The 18,134-nt window shown below is 49.5% G+C and overlaps 1 long non-coding RNA gene across 1 annotated transcript; it reads left to right on the top strand.

Annotated features, from left to right (window-relative positions):
* Positions 1-1,196: 1,196 nt before the first annotated feature.
* Positions 1,197-5,819, top strand: LOC140696566 (uncharacterized). The gene is made up of 2 exons (XR_012073038.1): positions 1,197-1,246; positions 5,264-5,819. It is a non-coding gene; the product is annotated as an uncharacterized lncRNA (long non-coding RNA).
* Positions 5,820-18,134: the final 12,315 nt, after the last annotated feature.

Raw genomic sequence — 18,134 nt, 5'->3', positions numbered from 1 at the left:
CGGCAAGTAGAGGAGAGGGAGGCGGGGCACGGGGGTCAGTGAAGAGGGAAGCGGGACCACTGGACTCACGTCTTGTTGACGCCTCCATTCTGTCCTGTGTGTAGGTAAAAATCACGCCCTCCAGCATGATTCCTTTGTCGGGTGAAACCAGGATAAATGGCTTAATTTCTATTTTTGGATGCTGCTCTGCCTTTGTAGCCCTTTTATCTGAATCCCTTGATCACCTAGAACAGTTTGGCAGTGTGCATTTCCCAGCAAAGTGAGGGACAGGTAAATCATTTATAAATAATAAGATTCTAGTCTGAAGGAATAGGTGGCCTCCCGCTCTCAGAAGAGAGGAGCTGCCGCCAAATGTTAACGTCACTTGATGCAAATGTGAGGAGTTACTTCCACCCCAGGCTTTCTCCGGCGCCACTCTCAGTAATGGATAAAAGGAACCACGGAGCTGACTGCCTTGGGAGTGATGAGGTCTCCTGAGCTGTGGCAAAGCACAAAACCCATATGCAGAACCATTTAATTTTTGCTTTCTCTTTGCCAGGAAGAAAAAGAAAAAGGAGGAAAGTCATAGTCTCTCTGAAATCCGATTTGGCTTTTTTCCAGTGGGATAGTCTATCTTCTCCATAGGGTTCTGCCAGTTAAGCACTGAGGATGCACATTCTAAGGCATGATCTGTGAGCGCAATTTATTTCTAAATTCAAGCCTTCCTTCTTAAGATTATTTGCTATAATAGATATACTGGAGTAATACCAAGGATTAAATAACAGGAGGACTCCAGAGAAAGCAAATACACCAGGGGAGACTCCACGGAGAAACGACTTTTACTTGTCTCCTCACACCCAAATTCAGCAGATATTTTCTGGAGGACGTCAGCTTCCAGAAATAAAAGGAACTGATGGAAAAGTAACTGGCCCATCAGTAGCAGCTACTGCGTATTGTGGGTACCAGATCCTCGACTGGGCATGTTTATTCATGACCATGTTTAATACTCGTAACAGCACCACTGACCCGCAGTGGTTATACCCACTGTACCTCTGAGCCCATTTCTTCTTCAAAGACTTAGCTAAGAAGCCCCACTGTCCGTGGTTGGTTTTCTTTCTTTCTTAAGATGATTGACATCCCTCCTCGTGCTCCAATGACCATCACCTTCTGACAGCTGAACAACGGATCTATTGAAAATGACTTTTCTTTATTCTCAGTCTAGGATTTCCTGGGAAGGCAGCTCATAGCAGACAGTCCAGGCCAGTAGGTAAGACGGGGGGGGGGGGTCCATTTCACAAATGGTGTTCAGGTCAAGAAAACCTGAGGACATAACCTAGTGGGGAAATGCTCAGGGTTCCTCGCAGTCTTCCCTGGTAAGGCACACCCATCAGGCCCTTTGGGCTCATTTGGCATTTCTGCACGGTGTTTGCACCATCCATCTAGTTACCATGAGATTATTCTCCGTTTGCTTGGAGTCTGCACTATTCCTCTCCCCTACCATGTTGTTTTTTGGCTTCTTATGCATTTCCTGGGGGTGTTTGAAAAGAACACGATGGTGACTTTTTTTTTTTAATTGAAGTACAGTCAGTTTACAATGTTGTGTCAATTTCTAGTGTACAGAATAATGTCCCAGTCATACATGAACATGCATATATTCCTTTTCATATTCTTTTTTATTATAAGTTACTACAAGATACTGAATATAGTTCCCTGTGCTGTACAGCAGGCCATTGCTGTTTATCTATTTTATATATAGTAGTTAGTATCTGCAAATCTAAAACTCCCAATTATCCCTTCCCACCTTCTTGGCCCTGCTCCATAATCACAAGTTTACTGTTTATATCTGTGAGTCTATTTCTGTTTTGTAAATAAATTCATTTTTTTTAGATTAAACATATGAATGATATATGGTGTTTTTCTTTCTCTTTCTGGCTTACTTCACTTAGAATGACCATCTCCAGGTCCATGCATGTTGCTACAAATGGCATTACTTTGTTCTTTTTTATGGCTGAGTACTATTCCATTATATAAATATACCACATCTTCTTTATACAGTCATCTGTCGATGGACACTTAGGTTGCTTCCATGTCTTGGCTATTGTAAATAGTGCTGCTGTGAACATTGGGGCACATGTACCTTTTCAAATTAGAGTTCCCTCTGGATATATGCCCAGGAGTGGAATTGCTGGATCATAGGGTAAGTCTATTTTTAGTTTTCTAAGGTAAGGAACCTCCATACACAATGGTGATTCTTCATTCAAAAATATTTTTGAGCTTGTTCTATGTGTGAGCCATGGGTGAAATAGGTAATTTATTCCTGTTTTCTCATTTAACCCACTTTGCCAAACGACACTTTGCCAAAGATCAAGGAGAAGTGGCAGGCTGGCTGCAGGGCCGCGCTCTTTGTCTTGCCCAGGGGCTCCATGGGCGGGGCCTCTGTGGGCCGAGTCCCTGCTCAGCGGTCCTGGCCACGCCTCCTCTGGCCCTGGCCTTGAGGGCGGGTGGCTTCTTTATTCCTGGTCGCATTTCTTTTTGTGATGTAAGAAGAAGAACTGACCCTCTAGAGTCACAGAGACCAAGGACCATCCTCCAGCTCTGATGGTCACTAGCTGTTTGATATTGGGCAAGGCTTGGCAAATTCTCTGAGCCTCAGTTCACTCCTCTGTAAGGAGTGGTAACAACACTCAATCTACGGGGCTGTGGGGAGTAATGAGTGCTCCCGGCGGAGTGCCTGGCTCATGGTAGTTGCTCAAAGATTGTGAATCCCCTCCCTCCATACAAATCAGATGTGTCACTGCTCTCTGGACTAAAGCAGTCTTACTTCCTCATCATATTTCAAGTGTGGTGGGGCAGGGAGCAACCCTGGGGGTGTGGTGCAGTTGGCACTGGCTCTTGGTGTGTGCCAGGCATGGTGCTGGGAGCTCGCACCCTCTAAATGAGGTTTGATTATCGTGTTTGCTCTGAATGCAGGTGCACAATTTTCACAATTGTACAAATGAGGAAGCTGGGTCCACAGAGGCTGGATGGCTTGCCTCTGATCATGTGGATAGCTAGTTTTAAATCCAGGATTATATCAAAGCGTGTCCTTTTCAGGATGCCAAACTTCCTACTAAGAGCAAGCATTTTGCTGGGCACTGGGGAATTGCAGTTGAATAAGACATAGTGTCTCTCCCCGAGAAGCTCCTGGATTAATGGGACAGTGTGGCCTGTGTTCGTAGGGCCCTTAGAAAGCAGTGGTGTGCCCAGAATGCCATGGGAGCCCAGTGAGGAGGGCAACTGAGTGTGGGGGGACCCTCCGTGGGCCTTTGGCTTCCCTGGGGTCCATTGTCTGTGGTCTGGAGACCAGATGCTCATTATTAGGTGAAACCTCAGGGCCAATTCAATGGAAATACTCCAGGGGCAGAAACTTGGCTGCGTCTGTGAGAATTTCCTCTCCACGTCCTCCTGGTTTGCAGGTGAAGTCATTGAGAGCCACTTTGGAAGATTTGCGCCTCATTGAGAAAGACATGGCTCTGTATGGTTTCCATCCGTCTTCTTGGTCTCCAAGATGACTTTTCTTTTTAACGGGGAGAGGAGCGCATTTCCCTGCCACCCGTCGGGGTTTAGCGCACCGCTGTGCCTTCTTACTGCTGCCAAGGAGAAGTGCGTGCTCTGAGTAGTAGTTCACGAAAGTTGTATCAGAGCCAAGAATCCAAGTGGAAACATTTACTCTCAGTACAGTATCGACCCTTGTTCTCCTGCCTCCTTCCTGAAGTCCAGCAGAGTGACCACTCCCCCCTCCACGCCCCCTACGGCCACCCACCCATAAGCTCCACCTCCTTCACGCCACACCTACTGGGCGTGGCCTCTGGCTCACTGCATCACTCAGTCATTGCCGAGCAGGTCTGGCCACTGTTTAGGAACTGTTGATACCAGGTTGTATCTCATGGATTGATTAGCTTGTAAGTGGGGGACTTCTGATGTTTAAGGACAATCAGAACTCTCTGAATTTTCTGCTGTGGAAAATGAATGGCTTCAACCTGATTCCCTTTAGTTGAGTCCTTCATGCCCACAAACCTTTCTTGGGTACCACCAAGGGCTCCAGAGAAGAATGTCCTGGTTCCTGCTCAAGGAGCTAATGAGTGGTTGCACGTTTGTAGGTGTGTGCGTGTGTGCATCCGAATGAATAATTACAGGTGGGATGGGATGTGTCCTATGCTGGGCAGGAGGGCGGAGTGATGAGGTAGCCATCATCCTGGTGACATCTGCATCCCCGTGGATGACCCAGCAGCTGGCCCCTTATCCAGACTCTTGACTGCTCATCTCCAATGGTCTTCTTCCTCCTGCACCTGTCACTTCAGAACTTCCAGCCCTGGTCTAGTTACCCAGCCTCTGCCTCTCTATCCAATCACTTCTTGCCCATCCATCTTGAGATGTCTGTTTTTGATTCTGGCGATGACATTTGCAGCCTGGTGGTCCACTCGTGCCCAGCCCCGGATTCTAGAATCCTTGTGATGGGGCTGTTGGATGCACAGCTGCAAACAGGCCTTCGCCTTTGAGACAGGACTTCTCCCACATCTGCTGTACCTTGTGTGCTAGATGTATGACCCTGGGAGGGTAAGTTGGCTTCTCTATTTCAGCCTCTTCATCTGTAAAATGGGGATAATAATTGAACTTTCTCCCTAGAGCTCTGTTGGTGTGGGGCTTGGCATGATGAGGGTATTCTAAGAGATGACCACACGGAAGGCTGTGATTGTACATTTTGCAGGGATGCCCCTGAGGACCCTGACCTATATACCACATGGGGTCCCTTCAATGTGGACCCAGGAGAAATGTCTTTCAGATTACATAATTGGAAAAAGCTGGGGCTCACCTATGAAAGCAGTTTGTTTTGTATTCACATCAGGAAATTTGAGATGCCGCTGGTTCCTCACTGTACTTGGCTGCTAGGAAGCTCAGAACCCAGGCGGTGTCCTCTCTCTGGCGTGCAGGTGGCGTAGTCAGGTCTGTTTCCATGTACGAACTCTTTCTTTGGCTGCATCACTTTAATTTCCGTGATAGATACGTTTGGAATTGCAGTCCAGCTCACACCAGCTGTTGTTACTTTGAGTAATGCTCTCCAGAGAACTGTGCACCCCTCGCTCCCTACCCCCACCCAGTTCCTATCTTGAAGCTCTAACCCCAGTGTGATGGTATTTGGACACAGGGCCTTTAGATGAAGTCACAAGCTGCTCATGGTGGGATTAGCACCCTTTGAAGAAGAGACACCAAAAAGCTTGCGTCCTCTCTGTCTCTCCTCTCACAGGCATGAAGGAAAGGCCATGGAGGACACAGTGAGAAGGCACCAGTCCACAGCCCAAGGAGAGAGCTCTCCCCAGACACTGATCATGCTGGCACCTTGACCTTGGACCTCAAGCCTCTGGAGCTGGGAGAGAATAAAGTCTTGTGGTTTCAGTTCCCAATCTACGGCTTTTTGTCATGGTGGCGCAAGCTCAGACCCCACAGCCAACCTCAAATAATTCCTGGAGAGGCGGCCACCACCCTCGATGAGTTGGGCCGAAGATGACTTCTTCCTGGGGACTTGGGGTTGGACCAGCAGAGAGCTGGCACCTCCCCAGGCGACTTGAGCCCTGAGAAGTAGACGTGGAGGCCACAGATAAGTAGGGGGATGAGCAGCTCAGGGGAGCCAGTCTCCTGAGACAGAAGCGAGAAGCAGGTGGTGGAGCTGAACAGAGTTGAGGGAGCGCAGCTGGCATGTCTTGGGTCCAGAAAGAAGCCTTGTGCTGGTACCGCCCTCCTCCCTGGGACCCAGTTACGTTCTTGCTCTTGGGTTCCACTGATTAAATCTTACGTGTTTTTAATTGCAACGTCTCCCTCCTTTTCTTTTCTTTCTTTTTGCTTTTGTCCTCTTTTTATTTTCTTATAAAGCTAGCTTGAATTCATTTCTGTTACTTGCAAACAAACAAAAATTCTCAAATGAGCCCTCTGCTCTGAACCTACACCTTGTCTTTATTTGTGTTTTGGTGCTGCCTAATTTTCTGTGGGAACAGGTGGTTCTGAATAACTGAAAAGAAGCGGGTATTCTCTTTGGAAGCTGGATGGGAGCTGAGGTGGGTCATAGTCTCTGAATGTCACAGTTAACAAGACGGAGCCATTGGGGGAGCCTCTGGACCACAGAGAGGTTGGTGGCTGACCCGGGGCTGCTTCAGTTATAAAAATCTCTCTTCTGCCACAAAGGAAAATTATTTTGGCCTGACCTGACTTTTTTTTTTTTTTTAAAGCCTGTTAACTTTTTCCTAGTTTGCTCTGGCTTTGCTGGGAGTCGCTGAGTGGCGGGTTATTTGTGCTCATTTCTCGGAACTCGCCATGATTAGGCTGTTATTGGGGACTGATGGGGGTGCTTACTCTCTAAACGTCCCTTTATGGTCTCCATTTCTATGGTAACCCACAGAGGCTGCTCGGTACCCACGGCCGCTTCCTTGGGAGAACCTGGTAGAAGGAAACCTGAATTTGCAGAAGAGATAAAGGAGGTTGGCTGTGCATGCGGCTTTACAGCGGACCCACAGGCGGCCGGCTCCACACCCCCCCACCCCCACCCTGCGCATTTGGCGCCTCTTCTCTGCACGGATCACAAACAGCGTCTCACACAGAATGGGCTCCAGATGACAGTTTTGGTGATTGACTGATGAGCCACTTGGGAAGTAGAGAAATGTGAAGCTGGGGTCATGCTTTGCTGCTGCCCAGCAGAGATAAATCAGAGAGGAGGAAAAGGGCCTTGAGCAGGCAGCCACGGTCACGGGGAAATGGGACTCCATCTTTTCAGTATGTGATTTCCATACAGTTTTTTTGGAAGCTGCTTGCTGCATAAACCCAGATATGTGTGAATTTTCTACACTGAGGTGCCTGAAGGCCCCAGGGACAGCTCCTCGTCCTGGGTCACAGCACTGGGCGAAGAAGTCAGCAACCACCGTGGGGGAGAAGCTGCATTTTGCAGACCTGAAGCTTTGAGCAGGAGGGGAGCGGGGGCTGCCCGACTCTCCTTCCCCAGAGGACCCGCGTTTATGAGGCTTCTTGGTTGCAAAGAGCAGAGCAAAGGGCCCTTGCCCACAGGTGCTGGTTTGAAAAAGAAGGGGGCATTTATGAAAAAAAATGCAGAACTGCTTCCTGGACCCTAAGGGCAGGGCTGTGGCTGAGCCTCAACAGGGGTGAGCCAGGTGAAAAGCAGCGAGCAGCTCAAGCAGCACAGTTATTCCATCCTTGCCTCACGCCATCTGGCTTCGTCTGCCTCTGCCTGCTCGTGGGGGCAGTGCACGGAGAAGGGGGCCACCCACAGCCCAGACCCCGAACAGGGTCCGCTCCCACCCTGCTGGCAAGCCAGAGAGGGTGCACTTTGTAGCAGCAGGTGAGCTCAGAGAAATGCCATTGACTCAAGAGCTCCCAGGGGTACCTTTGGTTTCACACGAAGTCACCAAGCCTCCCTTGTGTGCGCATCCCTGTGGCAGACGCCAGCGGGTGAAATAGATAGGAACTGGCCTCAGCCTTGTCAGTTCACGCTCTGGCTGGGGAGGCGGAGAGGGAAAGAGACGAAGGATGGACATTGCCCGGGCGGGGACGGGTGGTAGAAGTACAGCGAGGGCTCGCTTTGTGGCCGGCACTGTTTACCCGGTGGTCACAACCGGCAGTGTCCCTGCTCCGACGCGGTGACTACGTAGTCTAACGGAGGAGGCAGAGGCTACAAACACACCAGCCCGGACGTCCGAGATTATTTTAAATTGCGAGCACCACGAAGGAAATAGGCGATCCTATGAGAAAGAACATCAGGGGTGTATCTGCGACCATGCGGGGAAAGCGACACTCAGGCTGGTTAAGGCCACTCGTACTCCGAGGCCCCAGAGCTCACACCTGGCCCTGCCGGCCCTGCCACTACAGGTGACTTTAGGTGACTGGTCATCCGAAGACCAGGCGAGGAGGGGCGGGAGGAGCCTGCATGGTGGAGGGGTCCCTGCCCTGGGACTCAGAGGACCCGGGAGAGCCCCTGTGCAGGGCATTCAACCCCTCACGCTTTCTTCTCCAAGCAGCGAGGAACACCTCCCACGGAATCACCCCGGGAGATCAGACAGGGCCCGGCTGGCGGTCCTGCTTGGATGGCCCTGTGACACTGTGCAAATATAACAGGCTATCACTCACGCAGCAGTGTTTCCTTGTGCCGGTTCCATGCCGGGCGCCGGGGTGATTCAGTGGTTTCTGAGACAGAGCCCTCGCTCACCGGCCTCCTAATCTAACGGGGGAACTCGAGCGGGAAACACAGGACGGGAGCTGGCACAGTAAATTTCTCCCAGTACCGCCCACGGACACTGGTGAGTGATGCTCTGGGAACACCAGTCACGTTGCAGCTCCTTTTCTTTTTTAAATTGAAATATAGCTGATTTACAATGTTGTGTTAGTTTCAAGTGTACAGCGTAGTGAGCCAGTTATTTTTTTTTGTAGATTATAGTCCATCAGAGGTTGTTACAAGATGCTGCGTACAGTTCTCCATGCCATACAGTGCATCCTTGTTATCTTTTTATACAGAGTAGTTTGTTAATCCCATTCCCCTAATTTGCCCCTCCCCCTCCCTCCCCCCTCGGTAACTATGTTTATCTTCTTTGTTTCTGAGTCCATCTCTGTTTTGCATATACATTCATTTTTTTTTTACATATTGTTTACTCTTTATTTATTTTAATTGAAGTAGTTGATTTACAATTATTGTATTAGTTTCTGGTGTGCAGTGTAGTGATTGAGTTACACACACACGTATGTATATTCCTTTACAGATTCTTTTTCATTTTAGGTTATTACAAGTTATTGAATAGAGTTCCCTGTGCTGCACAGTAGGACCTTGTTGTTTATCTCTTTTATATATAGTAGTGTGTATCTGCAAATCCGGAACCCACCTCCCTTGGTAACCGTAAGTTTGCTTTCTGTGTCTATGAGTCTGTTTCTGTTTTGCACATGCATTCATTTGTATCATTTTAGATTAAACCCTTCAGTGCCCCCTTGGCCCAGGAAGAAGCTGGAGCTCTCAGTGGTGCTGACAGCACCCGGGGTCATCCTCTCCTGCTGCTGCTCCTCTGAGCGCACCTTGCCCGCCTGCTCCTTGTCCCTGCACGTGTTCCTGCCTCCTTTCCTACATACCTTTATTACTTAAAGCTGTTCTTCTATGGAGCTCTGCTGATCCCCCCGGCCCTCCACCCCTCTCTCCCCCTGTGCTGTCGTTCACGCTCTTCTCGGTGCCAAATCCAGTTCTCACACGTAGCTCCCTTCCTGCGTGCGGCAATCACTCTCCAAATATTTCTTTATATCTGTAAAAGAGGGCTCTTTGGTTGCAAGTCACTGAAATCTAATCAGAACAGCTTAAATTGGAAAAAGTGATTGTGATTCTTGTGCTTGTTCTCTCAGGTGAGTCATGACACAAGGAAATTCAAGAAGCAAAGCTGGTTTCAGGTGCAGCTGGATCCAGGGTTGTGCCATCACGAAGGTGACTTTTTGCCTATCTATTGGCTGGATTTTCTCCATTTGGCTTTATTCTCAGGCAGATGCTCCCTGGGGTGGTGAACACAGCTGCTGGTGGCTCCAAGCTATGTTCTTTTCCAGTAGTTTCAGCCAAAGTCTGGACTGACTCAGTTGTGTGCCCATCTCTGAGCCAACCGTGTAGTTGGTGGTATGACACTCCAACTGGCCAGATGGGGGCCCCGTGCCCGGGACGTCAGAGATGACCAGCTCCAGCTGGAACTGTGTGAGCTCTGAAGTGTGGATCTTCAGGGAAAAACACAGTCACTACCAGGTAATTTTCCCCGCCTCCCTCAAAGCCTAATTCTTGCAGATTTCGTCAGTGTTGAACCAATGCTTTCCATGTCCCAATTTTTTGTATACGCATTCTTTTCAGATGTATTGAACAAAGAAACAAAAAACCCTTAAAAAAAAAGGGGAGAAGGGATTCTGGACAAGCAAGTATCAAAATATCCACTTGGGTCCCATCTGCAGACTCCTTCTTCAGTGAAATGTTTGAGAACCGGAGCCGTGTTTCACTGCTCTTTGCGTCCTCACTGGCTGTCCTGGGGCTGGAACACAACATTTGGGAATGTGTTGGGAGGAGCAAAAGAATCAGGGAAGCCACACCCAGCTTTGGGACGGAGGGACAGGGTACAAGGTGGGCACTGACCAATGAGTAGAAATGGCTGGAATGACTGAGGGAGGAATTATGAGGACAGTTGGCAGGACCTGGGGATGGACTATTGCAAGGAGCTGTAGGGAAGCCACAAGCATGTCTAGGGTTTCTGCTCTGAGTAACGAGAAGGAAGATGGACACTATGGGGATACACTGGTTTATCCCTGCATGTCCTCCACTCGCGATGTCCCAGGGGAGATGCTCAGCTGGTGTTTACAAATCTGGGTCTGGAGCTCAAGAGAGAGGTCATCACCAGACCTACATATCTGAGCATTTTCAAGGAGAAACTGTGAGCGTGGACTAAAACACAGAGTGCAGGGACAGAAGGGCGGGGCTACAACCTGGGGACGGCCCCAGTGTGGGAGGCTGAGCTGGAGAAGGACCACCGGCCGGGGACCACTGCAGGGCCAGATCCAAGGGGAACAGACAGAAGCCAGAGGGTTACAGGACCCAGGGGAGAAAAGCCTCCCAGCAGAGGAGGGCAGCAGTGTGAGCTGCTCCAAGTGGTCCATGGCGATGAGCTCAAGAAAAGACCCTTCCCTGCAGCATTTAAAGCACCATGGGTGGTCTTCAAGGAGACACTTTGAGAAGCAATAGGAAGGCAGGAGGCAGATGTGAGGGCTGAGGGCTGAGAACGAGGAGGAAAACCTAGGACCACAACCCCTTGAGCCAGACAAGCAGAGTCCTTTCCAGAAAACAAAATGCTCCCAGCTCTGCAGGCCTAATTATTGCTGTTCCTTAAACACTGCGAATCAGCCTCTTGGGTCTCTGGTTCCCCACTTGTAAAGTTTGGACTGAAATACCAGTGGCTCCTAAACGTAATACAAAATTGACAAGCGGCTGTGGACTCAGGGCAAAGGGTGGGGAAATAAGATTTTTTCCTGACGCACCTCTCCTTTTGAAGGTAATGGGAGAGGATGGACGTTCGTATTTGAAATCGGTATTTTAGGAGACTTAATGGCAGCATGACAATTGCACATTTGTGGCCCTTGAAAGGGCAGACGTGTGCAAATCAGAGAAGATGGAAGAAAATTGGTAATTTCATGACTTGCTCAAGAAGGAACATTCATGGAGAATGTTAACGAGGAGTGAAGTTACTGACAGGACCTCCCTTTCCTGTTAGTTTTTAAGAAACCTCTAGGAACAGATTTGGGGTTCGTTCACGACAGAGCTGCAGTGACTTCCCTGTCTGTAGAAATTAATTCTTATTTCTCACAGAGACGTTTAAGGCCCTGTGAAGTCTGAGCCCAACTTGTATTTCGTGTTCTCTTGGCTCTAAAAATCCATTGTCCTTTGGGCATTACTGGCCTTCGATGCTGGTCCTTCCCAGCATTTGTTTATCCCACCCCACGTTAATGGGTACCTACTACGTGCCAGGCCATGTTTTAGGTGCAGGGAATGTGGTGGTGAATAAAACCACAGCATCTTGCTAAGCTGCCTGACATTAAAGTGTTTAGAGGGAGCAGGGCAGGATTGAGAGACCCTCAGAGAAGCAGAGCTGGACCCCTGACCCACAGCTGGAGTCAAGTTGTGTCTGAACTGCTCGGGATGTGAAGAAACACGGTTGTGATGATTTCAGCCCATATGAGTTGGGGGTTTTCTGTTTCCTGCAGGAAACACATCTCATTATCCACCAGGATGTAAACCCCAGGAAGGCAAGACCCTCACTGTCTGCTTCATTCTTCAGTACCTGGGGCCTAGAAAAGTGGCCAGTGCGTGTGGATAAATATTTGTTGAATGAAATATCTTGAAGAAAAGTTGTTCTAATGATGTTATTAGTAAAGAGTGATGGAATTGGTTAGTTAAGAAAACAGGCACATGCCTCTGGGGGCTTCTCCCAGATCACAGTTTCTGTGTAAGGGACCCCTGAGGAGTGGGTGGAGGGCCTGGGCCAGCTGGCTGCAAACCAGTATCATCTACAAATAACACCCAGTGTCATCACAGGGCCTTTTTTCTTGAACCCAAAGCCCAGAACGATGGTTCCTATAGGAAAATAACTTGGGAGTTTTTTCCTAAACTACACACACCTGCTTTGAACTGCTTAACTGCAAGAAAGACATTTTTGAGACAACTGGGGAAATGTGATTATGGGTTAGTTCCAATAGACATAGAGTGCAAATCATGTAAGCAATTTAAAGTTTTCTAGTAGTCACATTAAAAAAAAGGGAAAAGAAACAGGAAATTACACTTAATAATGTTGTTTTACTTACATATGTCCAAAATGTTATCGTTTCAAGGTATAATCTATGTAAGAAGGTATTCATGGAGTATTTTACATCCTTCTTTTCATGGATGACTATGGCTGAGCTGTGAAATTTGCCTTGCTCGGGAAACGGATCTAAAGAAAGACTCAGCCTGAAGGGTGGTCTCCCATCCTGGCTTGACTACAACAGTGCTGTGTGTGCACTGACCGTTTATTTCCCTCTCTGGGCCTTCATTTCATCATCTATAAAAAGGCCCTATGTGCCTCGTAACCTGAAGCTTCAGGACAAGTATGTGAAGTGGGCACTACTCAGCCTTTCTACCTGTGAAGATGCTGGGGCTTAAAGAGCTTGGGTCTCCTAGCTTGGTAAGGTGGAATTAAAAGGGAACCCAGGTTTGCCTGACCCTGTAAATGCATTGCCCTTTCAGACCAGAAACCTCCCAGGAACTACCACCGTCTTTCCTCCTCACTCTAGGATCCTGGGCGGGGCTGCAAGACTCTTCTGTCTGGTCTGACAAGCTGAAGCCAGTGGAACCCTGGGAAAGGATGTGTGTGGGGGGTAGCAAAGACCCGTTTGTTAAAAAGAAAACTAAAAATACATGGAATAATGCAACATTTGCATAGCTCTGCCTTAGGATGCGAAGGTGTGATTTGCTGTTGAATATAAAGGGGGTCAGGTCTTCGCTTGCTTGCTCAGCAAGCCTGTCCTCATCAGCACCCCTGCCCCGATTCGGGACACGGGGCGGAATACCCTGAACCCCACCACACTTCAGTCTACTGGTGGGCCTTCCGCTATGTTTAGCAGTGATATCAAGGGAATTTCAGAGGCAAAATTAGCTTGAGTGTTGCTGGTGCAAATAAATTCTTCTCAGTAGAGTGGCTGCAGCCTGGCTATTTAGCGATTGATGACCACTTGCCCAATAATAACTGGAATAATCTTTCATAATTCGGAGAGGTCTAATAAAGGGTTGCATTTAAACCAGATGCAAAGCATTCACCACCACCTCAACCTCCACCCCTTACTTTTTTCATACTCACTGACTAAATTAAGTATTTTTCATTGCTTTTTCTCCTGCAAAAGGATGAAAAGAACTGTGTTGCTGCTAAGTAAAAATAAGTATAATTTTCTCCCTGCGGGCTCACTGTTGACCCAGCACGAAGGCCAAATGAACAGACAACCATGGTGATTTGCTAATCTCACATGCCTGATGAGTGGATATGAGCTGAAACAGGGCTGGCTCAGAAGCACAATCCCCGGGGGGATTCAGGACATCCGGGATCTGGTTCCCCGTCAGCCCACCGCGTCCCTGCTCTGCCCTCACCCCTTTGATGGGGACTTGAGCATGCAGCAGCCCAGGCTCTGAGGGAGACTAATTCTGTTCCTGCCGCCTGTGCCCTGAGCTTCCTGGGTGACCCTCGGGGTGAAAGACCTGCTTGTGGGGGTGCGGCTCTGAAGCAGCCGAGCACGTGCAGGAGCGTTTAGTGCTGCTTCTAATTTCTAAGACAGCTTGGAGGCACCGAAGCCAGCATGTCCTGGGAATTTATTCTCGGCATTAATGGAGATAATTTGAGGAAACCACTTGGAGCTGTCCATGCTCACGGCCCCTCTCGTTTGCACTGCCTACACCCAATTAAGTCATCATTTTTAGAGCGCGAGCAACTTAGCCTGAAGAGAGAGGAGGTTGTGTGCTGAGATGTCGGAGGAAACCAGGGCTCGGGGTTTCTCTGCTGTTCCAGGAAGGGGGCCTGAGGGTGGAGGGATAGCCTGGCTGGCTCACTCTCTCACACACCCACCTTTTGCAAGGGAGGAACTGGGGGCTGGGGCAAGCCTGTGAGGGGCTGCATTGCTCCAGGGCAGCGATGTGAGAGCTAGGACCAATGAGATGTGGAGGTGGGGAGGAGGGGCAGAAGTGAGACCCCCCCCCGCCATCTTCCCGGTAAAAACTGTATCTGTCCATTGAGGGCACCAATGGAAGGGGGCACAGGGGAGAAGCACTGGCCCTAATAGTAACCGAGCAAAGAGATCATAGGTCCAGGAGAGGACTTGGGGGCAACCTCTTTAAGTCTCTGTGTTGGAAACCAGCAGTGGCTTCAAAAGTAGGTGACTGGTAGACCCAAGTATATTCCCCACTAGGGGTTGCAGGTACAATACCTGGAATGTCACCGTGTAGAGTTCCAGGCAGAATGCAAGTACTCCTGGGAAGGGTCAGTACCTTTAACCGGGATCCCTGTGCAGACAGCAGGCTCTGATCAGAGCACAGAAGAATGGACTCAGGATAGGTTTCAGGAGGCAGAGACAGCAGGGAAACAGACAAGGAGACACACTGCACACGTGTTATATAAGGGTGTGTGAGGGTCATGGGGAAAACTGGGCAAAGCAGGGGACAGTGGGAGCAGGGTTGGGGTGTTACTTTGTGTTGCGTGATCGGGAAGGCATTTTTTGCAAAGGTCTCATTTGAGAAACGACTAGAAGGAAGTAAAACAGTGAGTGATGTGGATACTGGTGGGAGGCACCCCAGGCAGTTGGAACAGCCAGTGAAATGGCCCAAAGGCAGGAATACACTTGGCTTGTTTGAGAAATATCATGAAGGTCAATGTGGTTGAAATAGAGGATGTGTGAGGGAGAGTTGCAGGAAAGATGGTCAGCTTGCAGGAAGATGGACCACTGTGAAGGCTCAGCTTAAGTTATCCTGTTATGAGAAAGACTAAGAGAGGACAAGAGGGAGGCAATGGCTCCGGTGGTCCTGGTGAACAGACCCCAAGGGACAAAGGAGAGAAAGGTGAGTCATCAGGTTCTTGCATCAGTCCTGGCTAGAGACAATAGACGTTTGCACCTAGATGGTGGGGGGATGGTGTGGAGGGGAATGGTGGCTGGATTCCACGATCCCACCAGTAGGTCTGGCAGAAACTGCTGGCACATTAGCCATGGGGTGTTGGAGAAAGTGAGGAGGATAGTGTAACTCCAGTGCTCTTGGCTGCAGCAACTGGCAGGATGGGAATGCTATTTACAAGAAAGAGAGGGCACAGGAGGGGTAGGTTGGAGAAAGTGGGCACCAAGCTTTGGGTGGTGGTGGTAGACCCCCAAACGGAGGAGCCTGATGGCTAGCTGGATTTCCAAATTTGGAGCTTAGCAGAGAGGGATGGGAATTCAGGAGATAAAAGGAGATGTGGTACATCTACACAGTGGAATACTATTCAGCCATAAAAAATGAAATAATGCCATCTGCAGAAACATGCATGGACCTAAAGATTATCACACTAAGTGAAGTAAGTCAGAAAGAGAAAGACAAATATCATATGATATCACTCATATGTGGAATCTAAAAAAGCTATGAATCATATTTACAAACCAAAAATAGACTCACAGACATAGAAAACAAACTATGGTTACCAAACGGGAAAGGGTGGGGAGGGATAAATTAGGGGCTGAGGATTAAAAGACACACACTACTATATATAAAACAGATAAACATCAAGAACCTCCTGTATAGCACAGGGAACTGTATTCAGTTTCTTGTAATAAGCTTCATGGAAAAGAGTCTGAAAATATATAGATGTGTGTAAAACTGAATTGCTTTGCTGTACTCCTGAAAGTAACATTGTAAATCAACTACACTTCAATAAAAAATGAAATTAAAAAATAAATAAAAGAACTTAGGACATAACAGATGGGCAGGTGATGGGACTGGAAGGGAGCCTTCAGGGAGCAGGTACAGACAGAGGGTCTGAGCACAGAGAGGCAGTGCAGCCAGGGAGGGTGGAGGGAACACAAAGAGAGCAGGTTCCTGGAAGAAAGCATGTTAAGAAGGGGGAGGGAGGGTCTCAAACATGCTGGAAGGCCAGGCAAGGTGGGGACCTTGGATGGATCTCTGGGCTCAGCATCCTGGAGGCTCTGGGGCCCTTGACAAGAGTGGTTTCCACGGAGTGATGGGCAAAAGTGTGCTGGAGGGCATTGCCAGAGGGGAAGTGGGGATATGATTTAAGAGCTCAGTTTTGCTATGAAGGGACTAGAATCGTTGAAGGCAGTAACAAATAAGTTGTGTTACTAACTTTTTAAGGTCGGGGAAACAACACCACATCCACGTGCTGATAGACACCATCCAGGAGGGAGTGAAACATTGGAAGAGGTTGGAGAGAACTGGGGAAAGTCCCCTCGGGTCTGGAGGGGCTGCGATGGTGCGACCCTGGGAGACTGGCTGTGGCAGGAGGGAGGCACAGGGCGTGGCTGCAGACGGAGGTCGTGGATGGGGCTTGTGGCCGGGTCTCGCTGGCTTCCCTCTCCCCGTGAGACGGGGCGGGGGCAGCAGAGGGGGAGGAGGTGCCGGTCTGCGGTCAGCGCTGAATTTGTCCAGCTGCTGCCTAAGCTGATGGAGAGTGAGTGGACCAGAGAGTGTAGCCGCCTTGACCAGCAGCTGCCATGGTGAACTTGAAGGGAGACTGGCAGGTGTGTTTTCAGCCGTGCTGAGCTGGTTGCCAGCATGTGGCACAGACCTGAAGACAGAGGATTTGCCGAGGGCCAGGTTTTGCCAGGCGAGAAGCAGTGGAGGGAGACACAGGTGAGGGGTTTGGGGGTGTGGGCCCGGGAGTGATTATAAGAAGGCGCGAGGTGGCTGGGACAGTGACTAGATGGTCGACTGGTTCAATGAATTCATTCCCACTGGTGTTGAAGGGTTGTTGGAACAGAAGAGAGAAGGAACCTCTTAGAAAGAGTTTGAGAATGTAGGGGAGTTTGGTGAAAACCGGCCTGTGGAATATAGACGTTTGCTGGAATACTGGAATGTGTGTGAAGGGGCTGTGGATCGTGGGGGTGGGTTCAGCTGCGACGACACAGAGGAAGGGCTGAGTGGGGTCAGAACTTTGCAGGGATGTTGGGACACTGCCCAGTGGGGCGTGATGGGCTGGGCGCTGGGGGGTTCAGGTCAGATGGTGTGGTGATGTTTGTGGGTATTGGGTGGAAAGAAGGGGGGACAGGGTCCTCTTCATGCCACAGGGCTGCGATGGGGTCCTCTCCTCTCCTTTCACGGGTAGTATGGAAACTGGGGTGGCATTATTGAGAACACCGACTTCTGAGCATCTTTCTTCACTGATTAATCAGAGATTACCCAGCTGCACCCTGGGCATCTCCCTTAGGGCATTTCATTAATTTAAAACCCAATATTGTCCACCCCAAATCTAACATCACCCCCATAGACCTTCTGTCGTGTTGTGACTTTTCACGGAAAACCCCCCACCATCAACGTGTTCCCCAGAGGAAACCCGAATTCCCTCCTTGTCTGCTCTCTCTCCCCACTGAAGTTGCCACCACGCCCTTCTGCTGATGCCTCCCCCAGTGTCTACATCTGCCCACCTGTTGCCCCCAGCACCCACGTGGCTGTGGTCCAGACCACTCTGCCTCCAGCCTGGGTGGCTGCACGGCTGCCCACTGACTTTGTCCCTTCCACCCCTGCTCTGCTACAGCCGCTTCTCCCAGCCAGATGCCACGGTGACCTCCTGACCCGCGCATCTGAGAACGCAGCTTGGTTCGAGTCCAGCGTGCCCACTTGGACAGAGCTTAGCATGGAGCTTGGCCCCAGGGAGGCAGCCCATCGATACTTGCTGATGGATCGATTCCTAGCTCTGGACACCGCGGGCTCCTTCACTGCATGTGACAAACCCAACACACCAATGAGCAAATCAGATAATTTCTTGGCTCCTGGGACTGAGAAGTCGAGAGATATTAGAATGTAAGCAAGATGACTTCTTCCCGCCACGTCTTACCTGCTTACA

This window comes from Vicugna pacos, chromosome 5, assembly GCF_048564905.1.
Source record: "Vicugna pacos chromosome 5, VicPac4, whole genome shotgun sequence".
Lineage (NCBI taxonomy): Eukaryota > Metazoa > Chordata > Mammalia > Artiodactyla > Camelidae > Vicugna > Vicugna pacos.
This window is presented reverse-complemented; position numbering and strand designations above follow the sequence as displayed.